This window comes from Rattus norvegicus, chromosome 17 (assembly GCF_036323735.1).
Source record: "Rattus norvegicus strain BN/NHsdMcwi chromosome 17, GRCr8, whole genome shotgun sequence".
NCBI classification, from domain to species: domain Eukaryota; kingdom Metazoa; phylum Chordata; class Mammalia; order Rodentia; family Muridae; genus Rattus; species Rattus norvegicus.
The window spans coordinates 22436715-22464624 of NC_086035.1; the positions used below are offsets into that span (position 1 = coordinate 22436715).

Genomic DNA, 27910 nt, shown 5'->3' on the forward strand with positions numbered 1-27910 from the left:
CAACTTAGCATCAGAGACAGGCTTGTGTTTTAAGATGAAACAAAACCTGGATGTAAATTTACAGATAAATGTAGGCCTCAACAGTGAGAAAGGTAAAGGACTAGCAAAATGTCAGCAGCTGACTGCTTTGCGGGGGCGGGGGGGGGGGGTAGAGGGCTTAGACTATGGCATCATATTTCACATCCTGATTGTTGATACTTGAATCTATGATATTGGTCAAAGGCACACATCCCACCCTCTGCTACTTGAATGGTCTTAGCAACATTGCAAACTGTTGACTTAACGACATACAACAATTCTTTTCTCTGAGCCTTGTCGACAAGGGATGATGTCATAATGTCCCAGCAAACAAGGAAGCTGCTAGTAGGTTGACAAGATTAAGGAGCTGAAGATCACGTCCTTGTAGCAACCTTTGAACTACAACCTACAGAGCCCCCATGTCTGCATCTCCATACCACCCACACTTGGAAGATGCAGTTTCAGATAACTGTGACTTAACCGACCTCCTGGCTTTCTCATCTGACTTTCCTGGCTATCTCAAAGGCACCAAAGAGGACACACACTTGAAAACAAAGCATGTGCATCTTTCTGATCAGGTTTGCCATTGCAATGTAACTGGTGAAAAGCTGAGGAGATGTGTTGTCATACAATTGGCTACATGCTTGAATTTGAAGATTTATAATGAGCAAGTGGGCCACATTGGGCCATCTATTTCCTTGCCTGATCAAAGGAAATTTTCATATAAGACTGCTGGCTTCTAGCTTCTATAAAAGGCCTGGTTGGGAAAGGGTTGGAAATGACCCCAGCGTCTCAACTGTAAATAGCCACTGGCACCCCCTTGTAGTAACTTTACTTCCACCACAAACACATGACCTCATCATGAGCATCCTGTGGAAGCATTGCTTCAAGACTGGAGTGCCTCATCACCATTCATCAGCTCTCTGCTCCCACCATGTGCTTCCAGAGAACAGACAGCACCCATGGTGAAACAGACCGGACATGCTTCTCTCATTCCCAGAATGCTCTAGCATCTTTGACCCTTATTTCTTGTCCTCATGGGAGTACCACAGCTGCAGTCTTCAGTTTCAGCTGCCTCTGTTGAGTAAGCTTCCCCTTGCCTTCAAGCTCAAGTTCAGTGTCTGGAGCAGCTCCATGACCACATTTTTAGCAAGAATTTCTTTGTTGCCAACTTGCCCATTTTTACCATTTTCTGGAGTAAGTGACAGATATATAAGAGTCTCTGCCACCAAAAATAGAAGCCGCGATCTAAGTTGCCCAGCCAAGACCGTGCACTAGATAATAATTTATGTCTTTAACAGTAGTCACCACAGGCCTTCAGAAGGTCTACTATTGAGTTCTTATCAGACCAACTACAGAAATAGGAGTTTCGTTTCCTGTTATTGCAGTCCTCGTGGAGTTGGAGAAATGCTCCTGGTTTCCTTTCATAAAGTTTTCTTTCTAAAACAATCAAGACTGTAGTAAACACTGACCCCAGGAAAAAAAGGTTCATTTAATGAATTTCCAGTAATGCCTGCACTCTGAGCATTGTTTTCGCCCTAAAAGATATGAAAGTTTAATTATGAATGTCACAGAGGCATTCCCTCATATTGTCACCAGAGATTTCCCATAGCCAGGGGCTGCTGTGCCCAGAAGAAATGGCTGGGCAGATCCCTGGGTGTCTGAGGTGTTTGCTGCAAAGTTTCAACTTAGAAACAAGATAACCAAAGCCTATTGCACTGTCCAACACTTGGAATGTGTTGAAGAATTAGACATTTTCCACTATTGTTTTTAAGCTCTGTTTTTCCCAGAACACAGTCCGAGAGTCCACTTTTAAGCTCTTAGAGCCTAAAAGTGCTATGTTGCCTTGGCTGTTTCCCTGGCTCCTCTTTTCATTTCCAGCTTCTTCCTTCCTTGGTCTTTCAGTAGAAGATGAAAGATGCTATGAGTCCATTTCATTCAGATCTCCTAAATGGATGCAAAATTGACTTGAGAGCCTATATTCGGAGATTTATCCATCCATATGGTCTTCCCCTCCTCTGCCTGGAGTTCATGTCTAGATTTTTATTTACCTTCTTCTTCCTCTTTCTTTCCTCTCTGTCTGATCTTTAATTCTTTCTGTGCTGGGAATTGCTACCCCTGTACTACCTTCAGTTCTTAGAGTTTTGAGACAGGGGCCTTCTGACCCTTCTTCTTCTGACCCTTGGATGTGGGAATTATAGTCATGCATCACTGTGATTGGTTACACTGGGATTTTTCTTGTTTGCTGTGATGTCCTGCCACTTGGTATTTATATAATTCCTACTTTCCCTTAGAGGCATTCTTTGTCCTTATCCATGGTTTCTCTATTTCTCTCCCTTCTTTCCTTATTAAGTCCATTACATCCTCATCCAGTGTATCTTTATGTGGTATAGCTCTTTGTCTTAGTATTGAATGCCAATTAATGTATAACATCAATACACCGAAAGTCTCCAGAAAATACTGAATACAATAGCCACTCTATTGGGAGGAAGATATCACCCATTTTTTCCCTTCAATTCTTGTACTACAATGTAAACCATAACTGCCACTGTAAACATTCTGATATTCACATTGGACTTAGCTACTTCTCTTCGTGATCTGAAATTCTGTAGACAATCAAGTCCATCCTGCCTCTAAAAATCTTGCCCCTAATCTCCGGGAACTCAGGTCCTGAACTTCCTCTCTGGAGCATTAACTTATGTTTTGATAATTAGCTTGATAATTCAATGTGTCTAGAATAGAGTTTAACAGTGTAACATGAGCAGACGGAGAGCCATCATTAGCTTTGACACCATTAACCTTGATACCACCTTAAATGTTTTTGTTAATGGAGGTGCTGTGGGTCTTCTTAGTGGCCCACGCTGGCCTTAAACCTTAGTATGGTAAATACTTCTGCCTCTGTCTTGTTAGTCTCAGGATTACTTGCACAGAGTCTAATTTTTTTGGCATTATGAGGTGAAGTCTGCTAATATATGAGGATACATTGATTGTGATCTGGATGCAGACCATCCAAGGAGCACAGATTAGACATCGCCTGGTACAAGATTGCACTGTCACATCTGGTTTTTACATTCTCTTTAGCTTAAGTGCTCAACCTTCTGGTCCAGATTTCTTCCTATGGCATCTCATTTTCTAGATCACTGGTTATAAGAATGGCATAGGTTCAGAGTTGCTGCAGGCTATCTGTGAACACAAATATAGTGACAGGTGTGTACTACTGACATACTCCAATCGCGTTATTTGGATTTAAGTTTGACCAAGCTAGGTTTCAATCATTTCTGACCAAATCTTGAGTAACAGTGTGTATTTGTCAGTTTAGGACTGTCTACCTAAGAACATGGTGGATCAGTTTGCTTCTAACTTGCCACATAAAACTATCAGGAGAGAGGGAGGCCAGTTTCTTTCCATGTTCTGTATGTTGCCTTCAGGAATCCAGAAGGAGGCTGGGGTAGGCCAGTGATCTGAGGCAGGTTGGAACATGACTATGTGTAAGACTCACGATGAAGATAAAGAAGAGTTTATTATCAATTTTCTTCAGCTCCTCCATCATAATTTGGATTTCACTGAATTCCTCTGTGCTCACAAAGTGCCAAATAAATCCTCAGGTGAGAAGTTCCAGATTGGCTCATTGGAAACTTTCTCAGAAGGCCATGGAGACATCATGTGAGAAATGTCCACCCTCACAGAATCAACTCAAGAAATTTGTCACCTCGCACAAAGCTTAAGTCCAAGTAGATGAAGGACCTCAACATAAAACCAGATACATTGAGCCTAGTAGAGAAAGAGGGAAAGAGCCTTGAACTCATTGGCACAGGGGGAAATTTCCTAAGCAGAACTCCAATGGCTCAAACCCTAAGATCAAGAATTGATAAATGAGACCTCATGAAACTGAAAAGCTTCTGTAAGGTAAAGGGCATAGTCAATAAGACAAATTGACTACCTGTAGATTGGGAAAAAGTCATCAATAACCCCACACCTGATAGAGGACTAACATCCAAAATATACAAAGAACTCAAGAAGCTAACCACGAAAAAAACCCCAAAAAACTAAAAAACAACAAACAAACAACAACAACAAAAACCAACAGAATCAAAAAAATGGGGTATAGAACTAAGCTGAGAATTCTCGAATGGCTGAGAAGTATCTAAAGAAATGTTCAAAGTCCTTAGTGATCAGAGAAATGCAAATCAAAATTACCCCGAGATTCCACCTTCTACCAATCAGAATGGCTAAGATCAAAAACCTCAGGTGAAAACACATGTTGGCAAGGATGTGGAGAAAGAGGAACACTTTCCCTCCATTGCTGGTGGGACTGAAAACTGGCACAACTACTCTTGAAATTAATCTTGAGGTTCCTCAGAAAATTGAAAATAGATCTACCTAAAGACCCAGCAATACTACTCTTGGGAATATACCCAAAGGATGTTCCACCAGGCCACAGGGCCACATGTAACACTATGTTCATTGTGGCCTTGTTTGTGATATTCAGAAGCTGGAAACAACCCAGATGTTCCAGGACAGAAGAATGGATAGGGAAAATGTGGTTCATTTACACAATGGAATACTATTCAGCTATTAAGAACAAGGACATCCTGAGTTTTGCAGGCAAATGGATGGAACTAGAAAATATCCTGAGTGAGGTTAGCTCAGACCCAAAAGGACATGCATGATATGTACTCACTACTAGGTGGATATTAGTCAAAGAAAAAAAAATACAGAATACCTAAGATACAGTCCACAGAACTCAAAAAAAAAAAAAAGCTGAAGGGCCCAAGTGAGGACACCTCAGACACACTTGGAAGGGAGAAGAAAGCAATCACAAGGGGAAGGGAGGGAGGAACCTGAGAGGGAAAGGGGGTGAGAGAGAGGGGAACATAATCTGGTATTGGGTCGGGGGTGGGGAAGGGGGGGAAAGAACTGAAGCCCCCCTGGGCCCACAGAAAGAATGGAAGCAGGCAGCTTCAGGAGGTAGGAGGTTGGGGGAGGGGCCCTCCAGAATGTACCAGAGACCTGAGAGTTGAGAGACTCTCAGGACTCAAAGGGCGGGACCTTAGATTAAATGCTCTATGGCGAGGAGAGGGAACTTGTAGAGCTCACCTCCAGTAGAAAGACAGGGCATCAAGTGAGGGATGGGTTGCCTTTCCACAGTCGAAACTCTGACCCATAATTGTTCTTGTCTGGAAGAAACGCAGGGGTGGAATGGAGAAGAACCTGAGGAAAAGAAGGTCCAGGGACAGGCCTAAAGTGGGATCCAGCTCAAGGAAAGGTCCCAAGGCCTAACACTGTTACTGAGGCTATGGAGCACTCACAAAAAGGGACCTATCAGGACTGCCCTCTGAAAGACTCAACAAGCAGAAGAGACTCAGATGTAGATATTTGCACCCAACCAATGGAAAGAAGCTGTTGACTCCTGTAGTTGAATTAGGGAAAAGCTGGAAGAAGCTGAGGACAAGGGCCACCCTGTAGGAGAACCAGCAGTTTCAAATAACCTGGACCCCTGAGATCTCTCAGACACTTGACTACAAACCAGGCAGCCCACACATATAGAGCAGAGGACTGCCGGGTCTGGGTTCAGTTAGAGAAGATGCACCTAACCCTCGAGAGACTGGAGGCCCCAGGGAGGTTAGAGGTCTGGTGGGGTGGGTGTGGAGGGTAGTGTGTGGGTGGGTGGGGATATCCTCATGGCAGGGGGGAGGGGTGGGAAGGAGGTGTGGGATGTGGAAGTCAGAGGGTGGAGCTGGATGGGAACAAAATCCAGAGTGTAAAAAAAAAAAGATTAAATAAAAGAAGGGATATAAAAAGAGTTCTTTCCCTTCCAACAGCACTCTTTTGTTTAAATTCTTTAAAAGGACATTAATTGTATGTATGCTCATGCACACCTGAAGGCAAGCATGTCTGTGTATATGCATGTGAGTCAAGCATGTCTGTATCTGTATATGATATATACATATATGTGTGCATGTGTACATGTATGTAAATGTACATGTACGTGCACCTGCACCTCCATATGTATATGTGTATGTACATGTGCCTCCCTAGAGCTGGAGTGACAGGCCATTGCGAGCCACCTGATGTGGGTGCTGGGAATCGAACTCAGATCCTCTGAGAGAGCAGTCTGTGCTATTCACTGCCGAGCCATCTCTCCAGCCCCCTGCCTTTGGATAAGCAGAGGGGGTGGGTCCTGGAGCACAGAATATCTGTTTGCTGGGCAGTTGGAAAACATGGTTGTTGCCCAGTTAAAAACATCTCAAAAATCTTCGTTGGCTACCTCATCCCTGCTTGGGGGTGGGAGGAAGCTGTCTTAGCTGTCTTAACAACAGTAAAATGTATTCCTACATGAAAGATATTTAAGTACTTCTTTCAAGATGAGAAATAAAAATAAGCAAAACAAACATTGCCAGGGAGAAGATGAATCATGTGGCCTGACAATCAGGATTTTTTTTTCTTTTTTTTTTCTTTTTCTTTTTTTTTTTTTTTTTGCTTCCTTGGTGTCAACTGACAACACGTGGGAATTTTCAGTGATTGGCAGATGAAATGACTAAGGAGGAATAGAAGCAAAGTTGTTCGCTCATGGTTGTAGTGGGGAATCCTACAGAATCCTTAATGGCTCTGAAAAGGAAGGAATTTTTAATACTAGATGGAGATCTGGTGTTGAGGCCAAAACAAAAGCACAATCCCCGATGTCCCACTCACTGCGCTGTAAACAGTGTCTGACAGACTAGCCCATCTGAACTGTCATAAGCTGTTTGTGTCCACACTGATATTTGGCTCAGGTGCCCTTTTCTTTTCCTCTTCCGAGGCAACTTCATATCCTTAATAAATGGTACCCAGGTTACACAGCCATAGAAATCCAAAGTTCAAGAGTGAAAGCCCAATTCCAGTATGTTCTTACTTCTGTACCACAGGCTTTCCACACCGCAGACGATGTCTTAGAGGTATCTGTTCTAACATCCTTCTAGGCTGCCTTTACAACGCTAGAATCCACTTAGCTGATCTTCTGCTGTTAACGCCGAGAGTGCCCCATGCCATGAGAGAACTCACACCGTGATGCCTTCTTTAAACTTGGCCTTTCATTTTACTTAGTAAAAAAGAGTCTGACCAATCCCCATCCCTTATAGCAAGACCAACTTGTCATTCAAACCAAGAATCTGTAGATACAAGCACAAGAGAATATTATTGATCTGAAGGAGGGACTCTCTAAATATTCCAAAGAGAGTACCTCAGCTACAGAATTCCAGTGTCTATACGAGGTTGGAAAGTGCTTTTCTTTAACCTTTGATAGTGTTTCTGAGTCTTCGCAAGCTTATAATAAGGTTCTGGCTGTAAGATCATGTCCAGGCAAACTAAACCTATCGCAGTCTCTAGAAGGCAATGCAGGGAGACCCTGGACATTGTAAGTTTTTCTGGAGATGATGGACAGATTTGGGGGTAGTTGCTCTGTATATGTAGATATCATTGCTAGTTGTATCTTTATCATACACCTTTCTGGCATTACATTGTTGTAGATGAGAACCTGCTCTGTTACCCGTGGCTGAATAAGAAATGGCAGGAGAGGAAAGAATTAACTTAACTTAGCTAGGTCTCAGAACGAAGATCTTTGACACCATGCCCCTTGGTGAAGCCTGTTTTCACATTTTTTCATCATCATCTTGCCTGCTTTGAAAAGATTATAGGGCCCTTTAGGCCAGAAATGAGGAGTGGAATTTGATACTTATATAATTAGGTATGGTTATCAAACTTGGAATAGATGAAACTTTGCAAATAAATGGATGATTCATTCAAGAAGGACTGGGCCTCCTTACATCACCAGCAGCCTCCATAGTCCTGGGTGCACATAGGCTGCTCTGTGGAATATTTTCACAATTATATGTTGATAATTCATAACTCTTGGGTCTAATTTTGTTTCCTAGGCTAGGAGGAAAGGTCTCCCCCTTGTTCTTATTAAATCTGAAAAAATAAATAGTACCAGTGGTATCTCAACGAGCCTCAAAGCTTATACTATGTTACAAACAAATGAAATAAATTGGCCATAAGTCACAGGGGCAGCAAAGAGAGAACAGCTTGTTTCATTGCATAAATTAACTCTGGCTAGGCTTGCTGAAGAGATGGTTACCGATAGGTAGGTATCTATCTTGCCCATGACCTTGAACTTGATGGGGAAATAGAAAATTAGTCCCAAGTTGTAGCAATGAAATGGCTGTAAAGTGACTTAGCGTAATTGCCTCATAGGAAAAGTACAAAGGTTTCAGTTTCCCATCATTTGCTTTTGAATGAGGGAAAAGGAAGCTTATTTGAGAGATAAGCTACTTACTGTAAGAATACAGAAGGGATTTAAAGGCAAACTTGTTGGCATGTGTAGGCATAACGTTTTTATGTATTATGCAAAGGTTATCCTTGTGCTATTCAAATGCTGATTTCTACGCCCTCCAATCTAGTTTCAATCCAGAGAGGGCATTGTAATCCTCAGGTCAAGAATCTTCTGTCTCAAGTTTGTGCAAACAATTCTTACCATTTATTCTCTGCCTCGTCAATAAATATGGATCACCCAATGGCTGGGTAAAGAGAGATACAGTGGAAGCTTCCACCAGCTAGGAGGAGAAGGGGAGTTCATTTCAGATTGGCCATGAGGAGGAGTCGGTCTGAGAAGACACCATGGGAAGAGACATCTGAAGTAGAAAGAGCTAGAACAATATTAAACGCCAAGTCTCATGGGGATGGAACTAAGGAGTAGCCAGATTAGCATAGGGGTTATTATAGATCATTTAACTGCCCAGTGGTGAGGTGCAGCTTAATATAAATCTTGGTTTCTCTGTATGGTTATTGGGGACCAGGAAAGGTTAAAGAAGTACAGATGCTAGATTCATTTACCACACACATTTATATTAAAATGATTCATTTTATAGGTGCGGGCATGGGTATCAATAGCCTTGAAACACATGCCTTGTTTTCTTGGGGTTTAAGGATGTTTTCCTTTATCAAAGGTGACCACCCAAATGCTCAAAATATAAACTAGGAAACCTTCTCAGTCATCTTTGCAATGGGTAAAAATGTTTTCTCTTTAAGAAATACAAGACTTAGTCACTAAGGTACCAGCAAGGGGCAACCTTGGAAAAATTGTCATTGAATCTTTAAAGGTGACTCATCATGATGGGAGTTAATTACTGTTATTACTTATAATTATTATTTTATGTCTACGATTTAAGGGGCTTCCAGAACGTTCTCATGCTGACAGCACCTGTCAGAGAAACATAAGGGGAAGAACATGTTTCCAAAGTACCAAGAGCTTCTGCAGCTTGCCTGAGGCCAAAAGTCACTGAGGGAACAGAAAGTGTACCCACAATATCACTCCAAGATGTGTGAGTTTCTTCTAAAAAAATGTAGATTTAGCCACAGAAGGCTGAGGACTACAAACACAAGCAAAGTCAGGAGTCCTACAGATGCCAGGGCTAGTACCCAGAATATAGTTTTCTGCCAAAGATACCAGCCTGTAATAGCCAATAGCCAGTGACCTTTGACTTAGTGACCAAGTTGAGCCACTCAATAACCCAGACATGGTGGAGCATACCTGGTGTCCCAGAACTGGGAGATTAATCCAAGCTCACCTTCCTTAGCTTCCTAGCATGTCTGGGGGTGGCCTGGGCTATACAAGTCCCTGTAAACAAACAAATAAGAAAACTAATGACATAATCACAAAATGAAGAAGAAGATCCCCAGGAGGCACATGGAACACCGTGGATACAGGATCGACTACCTGCTTTTAGTCAAAGTCATCAAAAATGTAAGAGGCCTAAGAATGCTTTTCTCCTTAGTGATCATTATTTTCATGATGCTTATCAATCATAATTACAAGGATTATTGATGACTCTTGATCATCAGCTGTGGTCATCATAATTTCCATTGTATGATATAACCCTCTGCTTTTGTTAAGTTGGAAGTTCTGGACTTCTGATAAAGTTTTCTTATCAGAAGGGCATTGTCATTTGAAGCAGTTTATAGTTTGTGAAGCTCCTATACCAAAAAAAAAGTCTTATTGGTTCTTGGTCTTTCATAAGAATGAAATAATATGAAGGTACGCTAGGGAACCTAAGACAAAGCTAAAGACATGGCTCTCTTCTTTCACAGGAAAAGCTTTGGAAAAGCCACATAGCCCAGGGTGAGTGAAGAGCCAAGACCTAGGAACAAAAGCAGCAATGAGGCAGCTGTCCCTGGCTGCTTAGACAACAAAAAGTAGAACCCAGGTAGCCTTACTCTAGAGAGGCGAAGAACATCTGAAAGTCTATGTAATTCAAAAGGCAGAGCCTGGGTTAGATCTCCAGGGTGATTGGTTCCTCTCTCTCCTACAGAGATTATCTGCTGGCAGAAGAGCCTGATTCTTTGATTAGGAGAATTTCCATAATTCTCCTCTAGCTCGGAAACTTTGGGGAAAATATTGCCCAAATGATATATTCCTCTTTGAGTGTGTATTTCTTTTTCATCCTCATTCTTGTCATTATGGGGATGACCTTACGTTTAGTACATAACTCTTCATCCTTCTATGGTATGGTTTTCACTGACACAGGGACAGTGTGTGAACATTCTTGAATATCAAAGAAGCACAAAATGTAGTCAAAGTGAAAATTTGTAGAGATTTTGAAATTAGACACACACACACACACACACACACACACACACACACACACACCCCTCTACCCCACCACAGCTCTTCAGGATGAGGAAGCCAACAGTTCCACTGCGTATGAGCATGATTTTTAGAAGGTAGGAGATCAAGAACGTTGGTCTTAATTTATTAAAAGAACATAGAAGTGTCTGTAACCACGTAAGACATAAACAGTGAGCTCCAGGGTGATTATGTTTCCTGTCCTCCTTGGACATCACTAAGAGGTCTTTGACCCAGAAGTCCCCCCCTACCAGCATCTAGGGACATTACAGACTCCCTCTTTTTTTTAACCTATGCTCCCTGTACTTTGTGTCCCCATTTGTTTTTTTATTGCCAATATCTCCTGGATCTCCCCATCTCCCCATCACCATTGTTACTATAATCAATGACTCTTAACCACCTCTCCTTCAGATGACCGGACTCTCATGTAGGCTAATTTTTTTGTTGCCTTCTGAGAAATGCATTCTGAAGCCAAAACAATTTCACTAAATGTATTCAATCCTGCTCCAAGAAGCCCAGTCTTTCCCCATTCCCTGTCACATGAGAGCAGAGGACCAAGCTATGAGCCACTCTTTTGCTGTCTTCTCAAAGTCTGCTTTTCTCTTCCGTCTGCGTTCCTTTTCAAAGCAAGATGCTCCTCACTTGTGAAAATCTTGCCCATTAATAAGGAATGACATTTTCATTAATTAAAGCTTTATATATCCTTCATTTGACTCCATAGAGCTAAGGATCTGTTCCTGCAACTCCATCCCCTCTAACTACGAATTGTTCTCTTTCAATATCTTCAACCCCTACCCTGTCCGCCCATTCTTCAATTTTAGTAAAATGATTTTTTTTCTGTTTTGCTTTGTAACTGTCAGGGTTTCTAACTCTCATGGCTTTACCAAAAGTATCTAAAGTGCTGTCATTATTTCACAGTAATTTCTTCTCTGAGGCAAAAATTCTGTAGAAGAAGTTTGCCAAGTCCCTGCCAACTTAAGTCATGGCAGCCAACAATCTGGGGGAAGCTCATTACTTGCATAACACAATAAAGGGTGATATGAATTGAAAGCTTGCTTTGGAAAACAGAGCCCGAAAGCCTGAGCTTCCCAGGACATAGAGAATGGGTGACATTGGGCTAGGCCACAACACCAAATTCCAATCTTTAGGATTTCCATTTTCCTGAAAGGTTAACAAAGTTCGTACTTATTGTACCAGTTGGAAGGGCATTGGTGTTTTAAATCTCTGAAAGTATTCATTTTGAAGTCTTGTTTATTTTGTTCACTTCATTGACAGGGCAAAAAAAAAATCACACGTGTCAATGTGGGGTGGGGGTGGGGATTAAGATGTCCTACCAAGGACAGAGTTGGAGGAAATATTTTACTTGTATACAGAAAATTGTCTGCCACAATATAGTTTATAATAACTGTGACTGTTTTCTATGGCTGGACATAGTCATTTGGTCTCCAACATCTAGCCAAATAACTTTATTGACTTTTATGGCCTAGACCCGTATAAATTAATACAGAGCACTAATGTTCCACGGTACTGCCTTGTGTATGAGACAGTTGCTTTACTGCAAGCTTTTTTTCCTTCTACCTTAAGACATGCTCAGCATTTTCCTTCCTTTAGCTTTGCATTTAACTGGTTCTGTTCTTCCTGTCTTAGCCCATTTCATCTACATAAGCAGCAAGAGGAAAATCAGCCCCATGTGGTCCTTGAAGCCTTCCTTGATCTCTCTTGTCTAGAGAGGAAACATTATGTTCCCGTAGGTCTCTCCCCCTAGAGTCTGTTCCTCTCTTCTCAGACCGATGTCTGTCCTTGCTCTGTCCTTGCCCTGAGCATTCAGCCCTTGCCTGCCTACTTCCTGAATATTGGCAATAACTCCTTCAAAAAAGCTACAAAGACCTTGAGGAAGGAGGACATCTCCTCCTCATTTCTAGTATCACTCTTTCCTTCAACAGAAAAACATCTTTTCTGAGGCCAGACTTTATTAAACTAAGAGAAGAAGCTCACGTTGCTGTGATGGTTTGAGTATGGTTGGCCCATGGAGTGGCACTATTAGGACGTGAGGCCCTTTTGGAGGAAGTGTTTCATTGTAGGTGTGGGCTTTAAGATCCTCATCTTAGCTGCCCGGAAGTCAATAGTCTGCTACAACCTTCAGATAAAGATGTAGAATTCTCAGCTCCTCCTGCACCATGCCTACCTGGATGCTGCCATGTTCCTGCCTTGATGATAATGGACTGAATCTCTGAACCTATAAGCCAGTCATAATGAAATGTTGTCCTTTATAAGACTTGTCTTGGTCATGGTGTCTATTCACAGCAGTAGAACCCTAACTAAGACAGTTGCTTCAAAGGACCCACAGCCCAAGTTAGATGAATATGGGAAGATTCAGAAAGATTGTGGAGGCTGACTGACCATACAAAATTGAACGGGAGAGACCTGAGTGTAGAAAGGAGACACAAATGTGTGAAGAAGTCCTTCTATTCGTGAAAACTGTCTTCTTTCTGCCCGCTATGACAGCATCTGGCATGGAAGATGGCAGTCATGGAAGACAGAGCCCCTGCTATGTGACTGAAAATGTGTTTGGTCTTCTGCTGATGCATTCCTTTGCCAGGGTTGCCATAGCAATTTTCCCAAACTGAAGGCCTTCAACGGAAACTTACTTCCCCACAGCTTTGGAAGCTACTGCTGGGGACAAAGTTTCAGTCAGCACCTGTTCCCACTCTCCTCCCTTTTCCTCTATCTGCCCTCCCCCAAATCCATTTCTCTCTTTGGCTAGTAGATGTCCTTCTTCTCCTTGTGTGCTTACAGCACCTTTCCCCTGCGAGAACACCATACTGGACTACCTTCACGGTATCATTCCAACATAGGTACTCTACAGACCCTGCCTCCAGATAAATCCAGGTGCTGAGGGCTAGGCTTTATTATATAAATTGGACCCAAATTTCTACTCATAACCATTATTTTCTTCCCTTTGAGCTGTAATGAAGATTTTTCCTAAAATCAATGTGAACTAGCTTTATTATACACCTAGTCAACTCGATGTTGAGAGTTATTATTTTTTCTAACAAGTTAGCTAGCTCTTCTTAGGAAGGAAATAGATTCTTCATATGCTAGCAAAAATAGAATTACTGTTTTCAAAGTCTCCCTGATGTATTACTATACCGTTTCCAAAGTCTCTCTGACATTGTATTATTTACTGAGGTGGTAGGGGTGGGAGATGGGGATTGATTCCATTTTCACACACACACACACACACACACACACACACACACACACACACACACACACACACACACACTCTCTGCTGAGTTGTATGTACCCCAGGTCCTTTTTGTCTCTCTTACTACTGTATGTCCTGTCAGGGGTCATTGCAAATAGGACCAAATAGGTCATTGCAAATAGGACGTTGAGTGTTAACTAGTTGCCAAGGCAGTTGTTAGAAAATGTCTGTAGACACACCTCCATCCCAAGGAAGGGAGCAATGGTGAGCAATACATGGGTTAAATAATGAAACACTCTAAAGACAGCCATTTGTTCTGGGGAGCTTTTATCTAAGGGGCACTGCAAGCCAGCATTCACCAAAGGAAAGAGGGTGACCTGTGTGTCAGGACATGGGCTTTCAGAGAATAGCACTGTGGATTTTCTCTTTTTATCTTATTATGTCAAAGGGCATTGTGTGACTGATAACCTTTATTGTCCATGGGAGCTCAGGGCAAAGATATGTCTTTTTTTATTCAGCAGGCTACTGTGATGGTTAAGCACCACAAGAGAGAAGCTCTGGGAGCCAATCACTTGTCAAAATGCTGTCTTATTGTCTGAGGAGAAGGAACCAAAGTGACAAAGGCTGGACTATGGTAGGTCCCCACAGGTACCAGCTCAGACCCAGGATGACTCTATAGCCATTCATTCAACAAATAGTAATTACTACTTAGCACGCTCCAATACTTTGCCTATGTAATATGTGTTGATATAACTATTTTAGTGTTTGCATAGACCTAACTTCACTCTGACCTGAAACAATATAGGAAACTTTCATGTTTGAGATAGTTTTATCACACACCTATAAGGAATTTTCTTAATATACCAGGTTTATATACTTTTAAACATAACACACATACTGACTCAGCCCATATACCATTAAAAACAATTATTTTTGCTGCTTTACAATAGGAGAAACTGAGGCCAGCGTGGGTAAAGTAAACTCCCTGTGATCAAGGTCACGTTACTACCAGTCACTTGCAAAGCTGAGCTCCAGAGGCAAGACTGTTATTCTTTGTGGGTTGGGAATCATCTTTACAAATCTCATGTGAATTGATACCAGGACATAATTTTGTTTTCTTGCTCATTTATTTACTTGTAGTAACAGATTAATAGAGATCTCTAAGGGATATCTTTCGATCATTAGATACAATTACACATTCAAGGATATTTACACAAATCAATATTAACACCATCATGGATCAAAGGCATTATTTAAGCACTTACAAGGCCAAGATATCAAGGGATATATTTATTTCAATAAAGTAATTTAAAAATAAAATCAATTAAATCCAAATTACCTCCAACAGCCCAGTGTGTTAAGTTTTATCAAATTTTAGAAATTGGAGATGGCTCATGGGAGATTTAAGTATCTAAGTAAGCTCTGTATATGTGGGTATCTAGCTTAGTGCTGCCATTGTGGCTCAGCCTAGAGTCCTCTGAGAGAAAAGCTTCAATTGAGGGATGGCCTAGATCATGGTGTATGGCCATGTTTGCAGGGGACTGTCATGATTGTTAATTGATGTAGGAGACCCAGCTCACAGTAAGCATTATTATTCCTACACAGGTATCCGGGACAGTGCAAGAAAGCTAGCTTAACATAAGTCTATTGCCAGGCAGCATCCTCCATGGTTCGTGCTGTATTTCTCTGGCAGTGAGCCAACCTTGATTTGAGGTAATATACTGTATGGAATAGAAAGCAGATTGGCTGCTAGACTCCTGCCTTGAGTTCCTGCCTTGACTCCCCTCAGGGATAGACTATGACCTGGAGTTGTAAGTCAAGGAAACCTCATCATCTTCTAAACTGCTTTTGGTCAGTGGGGTTGTCACAGCAACAGAGATGGAACTCGAACAAGAGGTTTGTAGAATTATTCAGTTCTGGAGTGGAATTTGTAAATAATGAGCAAGACAACTGAAAGAGAAATGAGTGTGTATTTCAGGAATGAAGTATTTCTAACTGTAGCACACACATGCACATATGCACACACATACATGAGTACACATACACACATACACAAACATACACATATGCACACACAGGCATGAGTACATATACGTACATATATACACATAGGCATGAGTACATATACACACATGCACGTATGCACACACAGGCATGAGTACACATACATACACACACATATACACATATGCACACAGAGTCATGAGAACATACACACACATATGCACACACAGGCATTAGTACACATATACACATGCACAAACACACACACAGGCATGAGTACATATATCTACACAAATATGCACACAGGCATGAGAACATATGCACACATACACACATGCACATATGCACACACAGTCATGAGTACATATACACACATGCACACATGCACACACACAGGCATGAGTACATATATGTACATACATATGCACACAGGCATGAGCACACATACACACATACACACATGCACATATGTACACACAGGCATGAGTACATATACACAAACATGCATATATGCACACACACAGGCATGAGTACATGCACACACACATACATACACACACACACACACCTGCACACACATAGTGGTTATTATTTAGTGCTATAAAAATCTGCATTGGACCAATACTTAGAGGAGGACCCAGCTACCCAGTGCAGTATTTTCCATCACAAACTCTGGCCAGTCTATGGGGTCTCACAATAGCCTAATCCCAAGCTCAACTTCTTTGCCAGCAAAGGAGAGTGACTAACAATCCGTTTGATCACTAACTTAAACTGGCTTCTCTCCATTCAAAACCAATGTATTTTTGCAAAGGTCTCCTTCAACAGGTTTTTATATGCTTACTAACTTTATTAATAGCCAAATTCAAGTGGAAATGTGTGCTTTAGAAAAGGGGCCCTGAAGAGGTTAATACTAGAGGCTCATGAGTTCAAATATAACCTGGGATATAAGATTCTCTTTCAAAATCTCCAAGGAGATAAACAAAGTGACATCTCTTTGTTTTGTTACCACTGTTTCTGTTTTAGCATTCATAAAATGTTAACTAGTAACAGAATCACAGCCTCATATGAATTAAGATTATAAGTTTCAGGGTAATATTCATATTACTATGTTGCTTGGGGTCTTTTATTGCATTTAGTCTATGTATATGACATAAGCATTGCATCATGGCTTTCTCATGGGTGCAACAAATGCAACTTGAGGATGGAAGGATTTATTTTTACTTGCAATTTGAAGGAATAGTTTACCATGGTGGGAAAGCATAGCAGTGGGGATGTTAGCAGGCCACTGCTCACGTTGTATCCACAATTGACAAGCAGAGAGATGCATCTGACACTTCCTGCACCTTCCTCTTTTATTTTTAGGACCCTAGTTTATGGGATGGTGGTACCCACATGCACAATGAGTCTTCCCTTGCAGGCATTCCAAAAGCTAGATCTCCTCAGTGAGTCCCAGCAACATGGCTAGAAAGAGTAACTACCATTCATCAAGGGAACATGTATGCTTCAGAAGAGTATCTCTAGAGGCCTCGTGTTCTATGGATTTGATGAGTAGATTTCCTTTATTTGAAATAATATTTACAAGTACGTTTATAGCAAATAGCTTTGGAAGATAGATGTGGAGTTTCCTCTGGGTCAAAGAATGGGTGTGCTTATTGTTCCCCAGGGAAGATTCTATTTCCCAAATCTCATGGTTCATTTTCTGTAGAGGAGTTTACTGTTCATCCTGACTCTCTTTGCCATCATGCTCATGGAACCAGCCATATAGATGTCAGTACCCACATAGGGCTAGGACACGAGTGTCAGAGTTTTCTTATTTCTGATCTAAGGAACTCATGTCTCCTGCCAGCTCATGAAACTGTGACTTACTTGTTCCTCAGCTTATTCTTAGAGTAAAACTTTAAACTGCTCTTCATTATTCTTCTATTAACTACATTAGTTATTATTGTGTCTATATATGACCTGTGTGAGATAGTGGGTCTGACATGTCAACACACATGTGTGAAGTTAGAGGACAATTCTCAGAAGTCTGTTCTTTCCTACCCACAGAGTGCTCCAGGCATCCAACATGAATCTTCGGGCTTGGAAAACAAGTGTTTTATGCACAGAGCCTTTGGCGGGCTCCCTTTCCCCAGTGGTTTTGGAACATGGGATACATAATTGTTTCATTTGAACAGATGCACATTGTAAAGAAACAAACACGATGTATTTCTTCTGAGGTCTTATTTGCAAACAGCACTATTTTCTTTCAAATCACATGTCACAGAAGACTGAGTAGAATTGTCTAGCCACTGAATTTTCATCCCAAAATCTCACTAATGCAATATCCCTCAAACATGGGCCTACCTGACCAAAGAAAGTATTTTTCTTGCTTATTGTCTTTAATCTCATGATGTATTTGCCAAAGCAGGTGATATTTCTTCACAAGATTCTCAAAGATGTGGCAACTCCAGTGAGCAGAAGGCCAGGAGCCAATATTTTTTCAGGTTTCAGATCACTGTATGACAGTAATAAGTTTCATTGGTTAGAATGTCAGGTGGTAAAAGAGAGAAAAAACATGGAGGTTGATGTGCTTATTGAGACAGGAGAGCTCTTCCCTCACTTGGAGATCTCTTGATAGTAGTGGGCAAATTCTTCTCCACAGCTGTTGATACTGGCAAGTCTTAATGGAGTCTCCCCTTCACAACCTGACTGGTTCACTCCTCAGTTTTCCACTCAACCTTTACCATACTTGGTTAGTAAAAGAGAGTGGCCATTGTCAGCAGAGGAAATGTGATCACTTGGAAATTTCTGGAAGAGCAATATCCCACTTAACCAATATTACCTAACCTCTTCTAGAATGTTCCCTTTTGTTCCCATTCTCTTTCACCCAGTGGCTGACAACCCTCTCCAGTCATTTTAGTAACTGAAACCTCCTAACAAGGACAAAGAGAAGAGATGGAAAATGATGCTCTTATTACCCACATTACTTGTTCAGGACTAAGCCAGATTTGGAACCTCTCCTCTCTCCACCCAGCCTACTCCTTGTGTGACTAGTCATGTCCTAAAAAGATCTGCTTCACCAATACTCTCTTCAAACACATTGGAGGGATTTCAACAGCCAGCTCAGGGGCATCATCTCCAACGTGTGGGTGCAAAGAAACCAACACTGAGTAATAAGCTGATATTTACCGGCTCACTGCACCGAGTTGCATAACCAGGACCTCGCCCTGCCACCCCAAGTCTCTCCCTTGGTGGGTCTCACCTGTGTGATCTGGAATCCTCCCTTCTTGCTCCACATGACAGCCACTACTGCTTGTACCTGTGGGCATCTTGATCCTAATTCACTGAGCCCATGTATCCCACTGCAGACCTGCAGGTGCCCAACCCTGCTGTGTAAGTCCTACTTGTAAGTGTAGACAATGTTTCTTTCTCCATACCTGGTATGGCTGTTTACTGTCACCATGGCTTCAGAAAAGCTGTGTGTCTGTCCATCTCAGTGTCCTCTTATTCCTCTTTTTGTCCTTACTTTTGTTGACAGAGCTGATCTTTTCCTAGTCCATGGGCTAGGCTGGGAGGTAAGCACATGGTACCTGCTGTATATAACTTCAAGTTGGCAGACAGGAGGTATGCAGTACCTCTTGTAACTCCAAATCTATTTGAGCAACTGCTTTCTCAAAGGTCCTCCATTACCCTGCAGATCAGCATGCATAGAGAGCTGGAGACCACTTGCCCACCACCTTTTCATAGTCTTCATGCCAATTACTTAATATTGGTCTTCTTGAAACCCAAGAGTACACCTTATTTTCTGTCTTTTGCTACAACCAGAGCTGAAAAATCACACAGCACATGAGAACAAGGAGCTAAATAGCTGCTGACTCATGGTATATATTAACACATGCCATCTGGCTGGAGAGGTGGTTCAGTGGTTAAGAGCAGTGACTGCTCTTCCAGAAGTCCTGAGTTCAATTCCCAGCAGCCACACAGTGACTCACATCTGTAATGGTATCCGATGTCCTCTTCTGGTGTGTGTCTGAAGACAGCTACAGTGTACTCATACATATAATATATATATATATATATATATATATATATATATATATATGTGTGTGTGTGTGTGTGTGTGTGTATACACACACACACACACACACACACACACACACACACACACACACGTGCCATCCATGCTGTAGACAGGAAGTGCAGATTACACTAGCATCTGATGTGCCCATGGGAACGTTGAACAAATGGAAGCATTCATGACTCATTTTATGATTTCTGGAGAGTAGAATGAACTTGTATTCATCAATATTTCTCCACAAACCTCTTACCCAGTAGAGTGGGGGGTGCTTCTTGGTTTAGAAAATCATAACCAGTATTTGTCCCTCAACCCAAGTCATGGATTCCAGTACCAGGTAAGCCATCCTGGTGTTGAGCTGCCTGCCTGGTCATGCCTGGGCAAGCACTTCATCTTCATCAAACACTTGTTTCTAATGGCTCTTCAAGGATGTGCGTAGGCCAAGGGGGAACTTAGGAAGGAGGTTACTTTGGCCTCAGCTGCTTGGGTGAGTCAGGGGGTTGCTATGGCCACAGCAACACACTTTTTCCAACTTGTCTACTCCATGCCAGGCTGGAGAGAGGCAGTCTAAGACAGACCCATCTCATTTCCTTAATGTTAAAATTTTCTTATCATCCAAGGGAACAGCGATCTTGAGAAGAAACTTAAGGAGATCTGTTAGGAATCACTTGGAAACAGAAGTGACCAAAGGTCACACATTCCAAGATGCTGAGTTTACGGATGAGCTTTTCTTGTCAACTTGACACAGACTATAGAGTCACCTGGGAAAAGGGAACTTCAATTGGGAGTTTTCCTCCATTACAAGACCTGTGGCATGTCTATGGGCCATTTTCTTTTATTGCTAATTGATGGAGGAGGGCCCAGACTCCTGTGGATGATGCCGTCTCTGGACAGGTGGTCCTGGTTTGTGTGAGAACACTGGTGAGCATGAGCCAGTAAGCCGCATTACTCCTGGATTGTAATGTGTCTCCTGCTTGAGCTCCTGCTATACTTCCTTGAGTGATGGAATAGAAGTGTAAGAGAAACCCTTCCCCTCCCCCAGCTGCTTTTGATCACTCACTGCTTTATCACTGCAACAGAAAGCAAGCAGGAGCATTGAAGTTTGGGGAACATGTGTTTATGAGTTCATAGGAATAAAACGAGTTGATGCGAATGGTTTGGCATAGGGCAGTTCACACTGTTAGGACAGTACTCTGTCTTAAGTATGGTCAATACAGAAGGAAGGTTAGGTATGAAGGCGCACATGTTCCCACCAGAATATGTCACCAGGAAGTGTGACTTCCTGATAGTCATGCAAAGAATGTCTCAAAATGCAGGCGAAGCTAAAAGGATTAGCGGGACTTACCTCTTCCACTCACTTGGTGTTATCTCCCATGGTGCACACAAACACACAAAAAAGAAGAAGAGTCAGGTCTAATAATCCGTCTGTTTTTTAAAATCTTTAAGAACATGCTGCATGGAGATGTCAAGTACCCAGCTGTGGGATCAGCTGTCTCCAGGCATTTAACAAACTTAGGACAAATACTTTCTCATTAAGTTTTATGTTAGGCACACACGCTATTTATGAATCTCATTAGATAACACTCGGACCTGAAGACAGTGCCTACTTATTGAAAGACCATTGCTTCTCCTTCAGTTTTTACTCCTGGGTCATGCCAAGGTCAGCAGGTCCTTTCCACATTGGTCAGGCACACAACCTACATCTGGGTGCACACCTTTGAGGGGATGGTGCTTTGCAAAGCCAAGGCTTCTGCATATCAGTTTCTCTTTGCTGTGGCAGAAATATCCAAGCAAAGAATCCCAGGGAAGGCGCTATTGGGCTCAAATTGAGGGTACAGTTGATCAAGGCAGGGGAATCATGGCAGCAGACATGGGAGGTCACTCATCACATCCACGGTCAGAAATTAGAGAGCCGCATGCTGGTCCTCAGCTGACTTTCTTCAATTCATGTAGCAGGAAACCCAAGCCCATGAAATGTCATGCTTACTTTCGGGGTGGAGCTTTCCTCCTCACCTCACTTAAATGTTCCTGGAAGTGCATTCAGACACACCCAGATGAGTGTTTCCTCAGTGATTCTAAATCCATCCACATTGACAAAGATGGCGGCAGATTCTGAAGGCTTCCAGTGAACATTTCCCCTGAAGGAGGAAGGACGGGCTGGCTGCTGCTGTCTCATCTGTCATCTCAGTCCATCTGTTCTCTGGTTTGGTTTGATGTGTGACACCTTTCCTACTTTCCTCAGCCAGTGGAAGCAAGCACCTTAACCTGAGAGGTTCAGTGATTTCTCCAACCACCAGCAATTCACAGACTGTGTGTAACCTATCCGGTGTCATCACCAAGGCTGAGGATTCGATTGTGGGCAGCATGGATGAGGGAGCTGTGATCTTTTCGGTTTTTTTTTTTCCTTGTAGATGATCAACAAATGATCAAATTATTGTGATGTGGTAAGTGCTGGGAAAGTCCAGGTTTTAATACTTAGGGGAGTCCTCCACTGAGAGGGAATCTAATAAACCATGCTTTCTAGTGATCGGCAACCAAACTGTGTGCATCTGGGAAAACACCAAGGCAAAGGGAAAAGACAGGGCAAGGGAATGAGGCAGGAGGGAGTCTGGCTGGCTCAGAAATATCTGGAGGCTTTGAGGAAAGGGCGGGAAAGAAATGGCTGGGTCAAGAAGTGGGGAAGACACCCTATGGGATCCAGCCTACAATGCATGGTCTGGGCTTTAACAGCAAGGACTCACGGCAAGTGGGGCGTGAATTCTGCTAATGTTACCTGGTAATACTGTGTGTATGGAACTCGGTTCTGCACTGAGCCTATGCCCTCATGTTTTACCCTCCCAGAAGCTTAGCAGTGAGGGGACAGTACTGGGCATGCACACATTTCTCATAAGCCTCAAATTTTAACAGCTCCCACACAGATCAACACCGGTATAGAAGAGGCCTACTTTGCCATTCTCTGTGTCTCAGAGGGCTGTGACTGGCTGGGGGTCATCATGAGAGGGAAACTACTGTCTAAAACTGAGATCTCCTGCCCCTCCCCCAACCCAAACCAAAAGTAATGACAGTTCAAGAAGCCTGGAGTCAACAGGCCAGTCCCTACCTGACTTGGGAGTCAGACATTCATGAGAAGAAATGCCAGGATTCTTGGATGGGGTCAGTGCCTCAGCTGCCCTCCTCTCCTTACTGAATCATAAGCATGTGGAGACCCACAGACCCAGACAGTTAAGTACAGCTTAAACTCCATAGCAAGCCATTCAACTTTTCAGGGGATGGGGATCTTTGAAGCTCTTGTGTCCCACGGATACTTTCCACAGTCTATTCCCACCCTCAGAGTGTTCGACACTGAGGAGGATTCTCCTGAAAATCTCAGGCCCCTACTTAGCTTTCCCATAGCCCAGAAGACTTGGGGAAATACCTCTCAGTTTAGGTAGCCACTCCAAGATGGGCAAACTGGGGAGTCCCTGGATAGTAGGAAGGTCAGTTTGGACACAGGCTGCAAAGCTAGAAGTCGCAAGAGATTCATTCTAGTACAGAAAAAAGGGCTATACCTAAAGTGGTCTCAACACTGATGAACAATTGCCCCCTTCTGCCCCCCAGTCTCTCCAGCGTCAGAATCGGGATGTAATAGGAGTCTCCAACTTTAGCAGATCACCTCTTCCTCCTGGCAGGCTCCAGTGTCAGAGTCTGCAGACAGTGCTGCTCCAACATGCTCTTCTGTTTGGGGCTTAAAAAATAATGTTTTGACTTTATTTTTCTTTTGGACTCTCCCTTCCTCCTTCTCCCTTCCCCCTCCCCTTCCCCTCCCCTCTTTTTCTCTGTCTCTGTCTCTGTCTCTCTGTCTCTGTCTCTGTCTCTCTGTCTCTCTCTCTCTCTCTCTCTCTCTCTCTCTCTCTCTCTCTCTCTCTCCTGTAGAGAATTTATTTTCTCTATTCTCCATTTACTCCATGTACTATATTCTTACCATTGATTTTACTTTATTTATAAAATCAGCTTATAGGTTTTTATTTCTCAGGTTTATTCAACTTTCCTTGTACACTTCTTTATTGTATACCTTTAAAACTTTATCTATTCTAGTCTAAATTCTGATGTGATAAAAACACTCAAACTAAAAGCAGCTTAGGGGAGGGTGGGGGGTTTTATTGATTTGTTTCCAGGCCTTGGCCATTGATCGAGGCAGGAACCTAAAGGCAGGAGTCATTGGAGGAACACTCTTGCTGGTTCTTACTAGCTCACCCACAGGCTTGCCTAGCCAGTATCTCGGTTAGGATTTCTATTGCTGTGATAAACACATCTAAAAGCAAGTTGGACAGGAAGGGGTTTGCTACAGCAAATCTCAGTGCCCTCCTTAGCTCTCCCACATCCCAGCACACCTCTCAGGTCACAGTATCACTGAGGGAAGTCATGGCAAGAACTTAAATCCAGAATGTGGAGGCAGGAGCTGATGCAGAGGCTGTGGAGGAGTGCTGCTTACTGACTTGCTCAACCTGCTTTCTTACAGAGCCCAGGAGTGGCACTGCTCACAATGAGCTGGTTCTTCCTACCTCAAGAAAATGCTCCACAGGCTTGCCTATAGGACAATCTGCTGGGAATCAGTTTCTCAATTAAGGGTCCCCATTCCCAAAGGACCCTAGCACTTATGTCAAGCTGATATAAATTGTGTCAGCATGGCTAGCTTTCTCGCATAGTCCAGGACCACCTATGAAGGGATGGCACTGTCTGTTGTGGTCTGGGCTCTCCTCCTGGCCAATCTGATATAGGAAATTCTCTAATTGACATTTTCCTCTCAGAGGATTTAGACCCTGTCAAATTGGCTGTTAAATTTAATACTTTCTCCCCTCTTCCTAACATTAGTCCCTTGCCTCTGTGACACTTTTTCCTGACTAGATTCTTCTTTTGCTCCCTTCCTTCTTGCCTCCTCCACCCTAGCCTTTAAAAAAAAAAAATGTTGAATGCATAAGCACTCTGCTGCACATACATCTGTGGGCCAGAAGAGGGCATCAGATCCCCTTACAGATGGTTATAAGCCACCATGTGGCTGCTGGGAATTGAACTCAGGACCTCTGGAAGAACAGCCAGTGCTCTTAACCTCTGAGCCATCTCTCCAGCCCCATTGCCTCTTTTTTTTAAAATTCCCTTCAGTTGTCACTTAGTCATCACTAAGTAATGAACTTCAGGAAAGAAAATATTTCTTTTTACCATTTTATTTCTATGGTCACGTAAGGCACAGTAATTGGCTTTAATTGATCTACAGTATGTTTTCTTATCTGGTTCTGTTTGCTGCTGTTGCTGTTACATTGGTTTGTTTTCCCTTTTCTGAGTGATAGTGAGGTGAGCCCTGCCTCTGCTCTGAAAGCCTTGTTTACTAAAACACTCTCAAAAAAGGCAGAAGAAACATCCACGCCAACAGATACACAAATCACAGCACAGAGCAGAAGAAAATGGCGCATCAGAGGCCAGTGAAATGTGGCAGATCATGATTGAGGAGCTGTGTGTGCTGCTTGGTCCCAATCCTGTCAGTGCTCCCCCTGAGCTAGCCTCCCTCACCCCTCAGCACCATGACCACTACTATCATCTTCAACAATGTGAACCCCAATAGCAGGAACAGCTTTAAAGTTTTACAGCCTCCAGGTGGTAAGTTCTGTATTAGGTTTTGATGAAGTGACAGAACAGGCTATGAAGAAGAATAAATGGCCTCTAACATCTCTGAGATACCTAAAGAAAATCCCCCATCTTGGGCCACATCAGCAGGTACCAACCTTAGTGGAGACAGTGAAAGTTTGGAGTTGCCTGAAACACAGAGAATTAACTCCTCTGAGCCAAGCTCTGGAGACTTCATCAACCTCAAGGAAGATGGTGAGATGCTTGGAAATGTGGACACTGACTTCCAGGTAACCTGGGGCAAAAGGAAGAGAAGCCTATGCCCACTGCTTCTTTGCTTAGCCCAGTGGTCCTGGCACCAGTGCCATCCAGGAGAAACCCTTCTGGTGGCATGTCCAGCCTTATCTTGAATTGGCGTCTTCTGTTGAACTCTGTCCTCTTGTCTGTCTAGTTGGTTGGCTTTTTCATGCTTGTGAAATGTGCAACATGAACCTGACTATACTTTAAGAGAGAAACACTTAAAAGAGAAAGAAGGAAAGAAGGAAGAGAGGAAGGGAAAGGAAAGAAAAGTATCCATGATGAAGAAGGGCATCATGACCCACCGAACAGAGTGTAAATCCCTGACTACTAAGTCTAAAGATAATTGAAAAGAGTAAAGTACTATATGAAGAATTTAAATATTATTTATAAGATCACAGCTGGCAAGACTACTCAATGGATAAAGATACTTGCTGCAAAGCCTAATAATAAAATAAAATAGAAAGTAAAGAAATACCCAATGACTTCTTACTCTAGTTGGGAGAAAAAAGTAGGGAGTTTGCTCCAATCTTTAGACACACATAAGGGCTTTCTCAATAAGGCTGAGCTAGCTCAGGAAGTAAGAACAACCATTCACAAATGGGATCTCATGGGAACATTTTCATTTCTGTACTCAAAGGAAAGCATCATGCCAATAAAAAGTTAGCACACAGAAGATGGGAAAATCTTTACCAGGTCTTCCGACAGGACATTCATATGTAAAACAAAACAAAGCAAAACAAGCCACCCCACACCACTAAATGCCTTCAGACTCTTCACAGCTGGCTGTAAACTTGTGCAAGCACAATGAGGACCAGAAAGGGGCTGCTTTAAAACCTGAAAATAGGCTCGTGGTGTGACTCAGACACTACTTCTGGGAATGTACCCAAAGGCCTCCAAGTTTGCATATCACATAGACACCTTCACAACCAGCTTAAATATACACAGCTTTAATTTACCACGTTAGCAATTAAGTAGAAACACTTATTTACTTATTGATGAAGCATCTGCAAACAAGAGAAGTACAGATAAAACTAGGTAAAGTGTACACAGGTATTAAAGTTTTCTAAGGTGAAACTATAGCTCATCCGAATCATGAAATAACAATTTCACTGACAACCAAATGTAGGAATGAAAGCATTTTTTTCCTATTTTTGTTAGGAATTTTTAGATGAGTCTTGAAAAGTACTGATAAAGGTACTGGGTTCGGTCCCCAGCTCCGAAAAAAAAAAGAACCAAAAAAAAAAAAAAGATACACAAAGGGGGCTGGAGAGATGGCTCAGTGGTTAAGAGCACTGACTGCTCTTCCAAAGGTCCTGAGTTCAGTTTCTAGCAACCACATAGTGGCTCACAACCATCTGTAACAGGATCTGATGCCCTCTTCTGGTGTGTCTGAAGACAGCTACAGTGTACTCATGTAAATAATAAATAAATCTAAAATTCAAATTTAAAAGAAGTCTATAATAAAATACTAAACACTAAGCCATTAAAAATACTTATCTTTATAAACAAAGATAAACAAAAGAATGAAACATTTACTTTACTGTTATTGTTAATTATATAGGCTAATAGGATATAGTTATGTCTATTATCTATCATTGTTGGAGGCTTTTGCTTTTAGAGTAAATGGAATTCAAAGTGACTGTTTTAGTTCACAGCCTATGGCTGGAAAAATCAGTGCCACGCACTAATGTATACCCAGAGCTTCAGGGAGTCACTTGGATGATAAACTCATTGAATGTTTATTTCCTTTTCATAGAGATGTGGACACAAGGAGTTCCCAAATATAATATATTCCCGGTGATAAGGTGCAAGAAGAATCTATGCAAATCATAAAATGGTTTGAGCCGCCCAGGCTGTGTTTATGAAGATTCCTAACTTCTGTTTCAACTGAAGGCCAGAGAAGGAAGGGCTGAAGAATGTTTCCCCTCCATCTGCACTAAAATACATGCCATTCTGGCTCAGGTGGCCTTCCCTAAATCTGGAAGTTGAATCCAATCAAAACATGCATGGAATTTTCAAACCAATATTCATCCCAAGAAGAATTCCACTGGGGGGAAAAACAAATCACCCA

The 27910-nt window shown here is 42.3% G+C and overlaps 1 long non-coding RNA gene and 1 pseudogene across 1 annotated transcript; both read left to right on the top strand.

Annotated features, from left to right (window-relative positions):
• The first annotated feature begins 332 nt into the window (after window positions 1–332).
• LOC120097835 (uncharacterized) lies at window positions 333–27910 on the top strand. The gene is made up of 3 exons (XR_005495644.2): window positions 333–1102; window positions 14402–14517; window positions 27596–27910. It is a non-coding gene; the product is annotated as an uncharacterized LOC120097835 (long non-coding RNA).
• Window positions 25183–26229, top strand: Jpt1-ps2 (Jupiter microtubule associated 1, pseudogene 2; annotated as a pseudogene).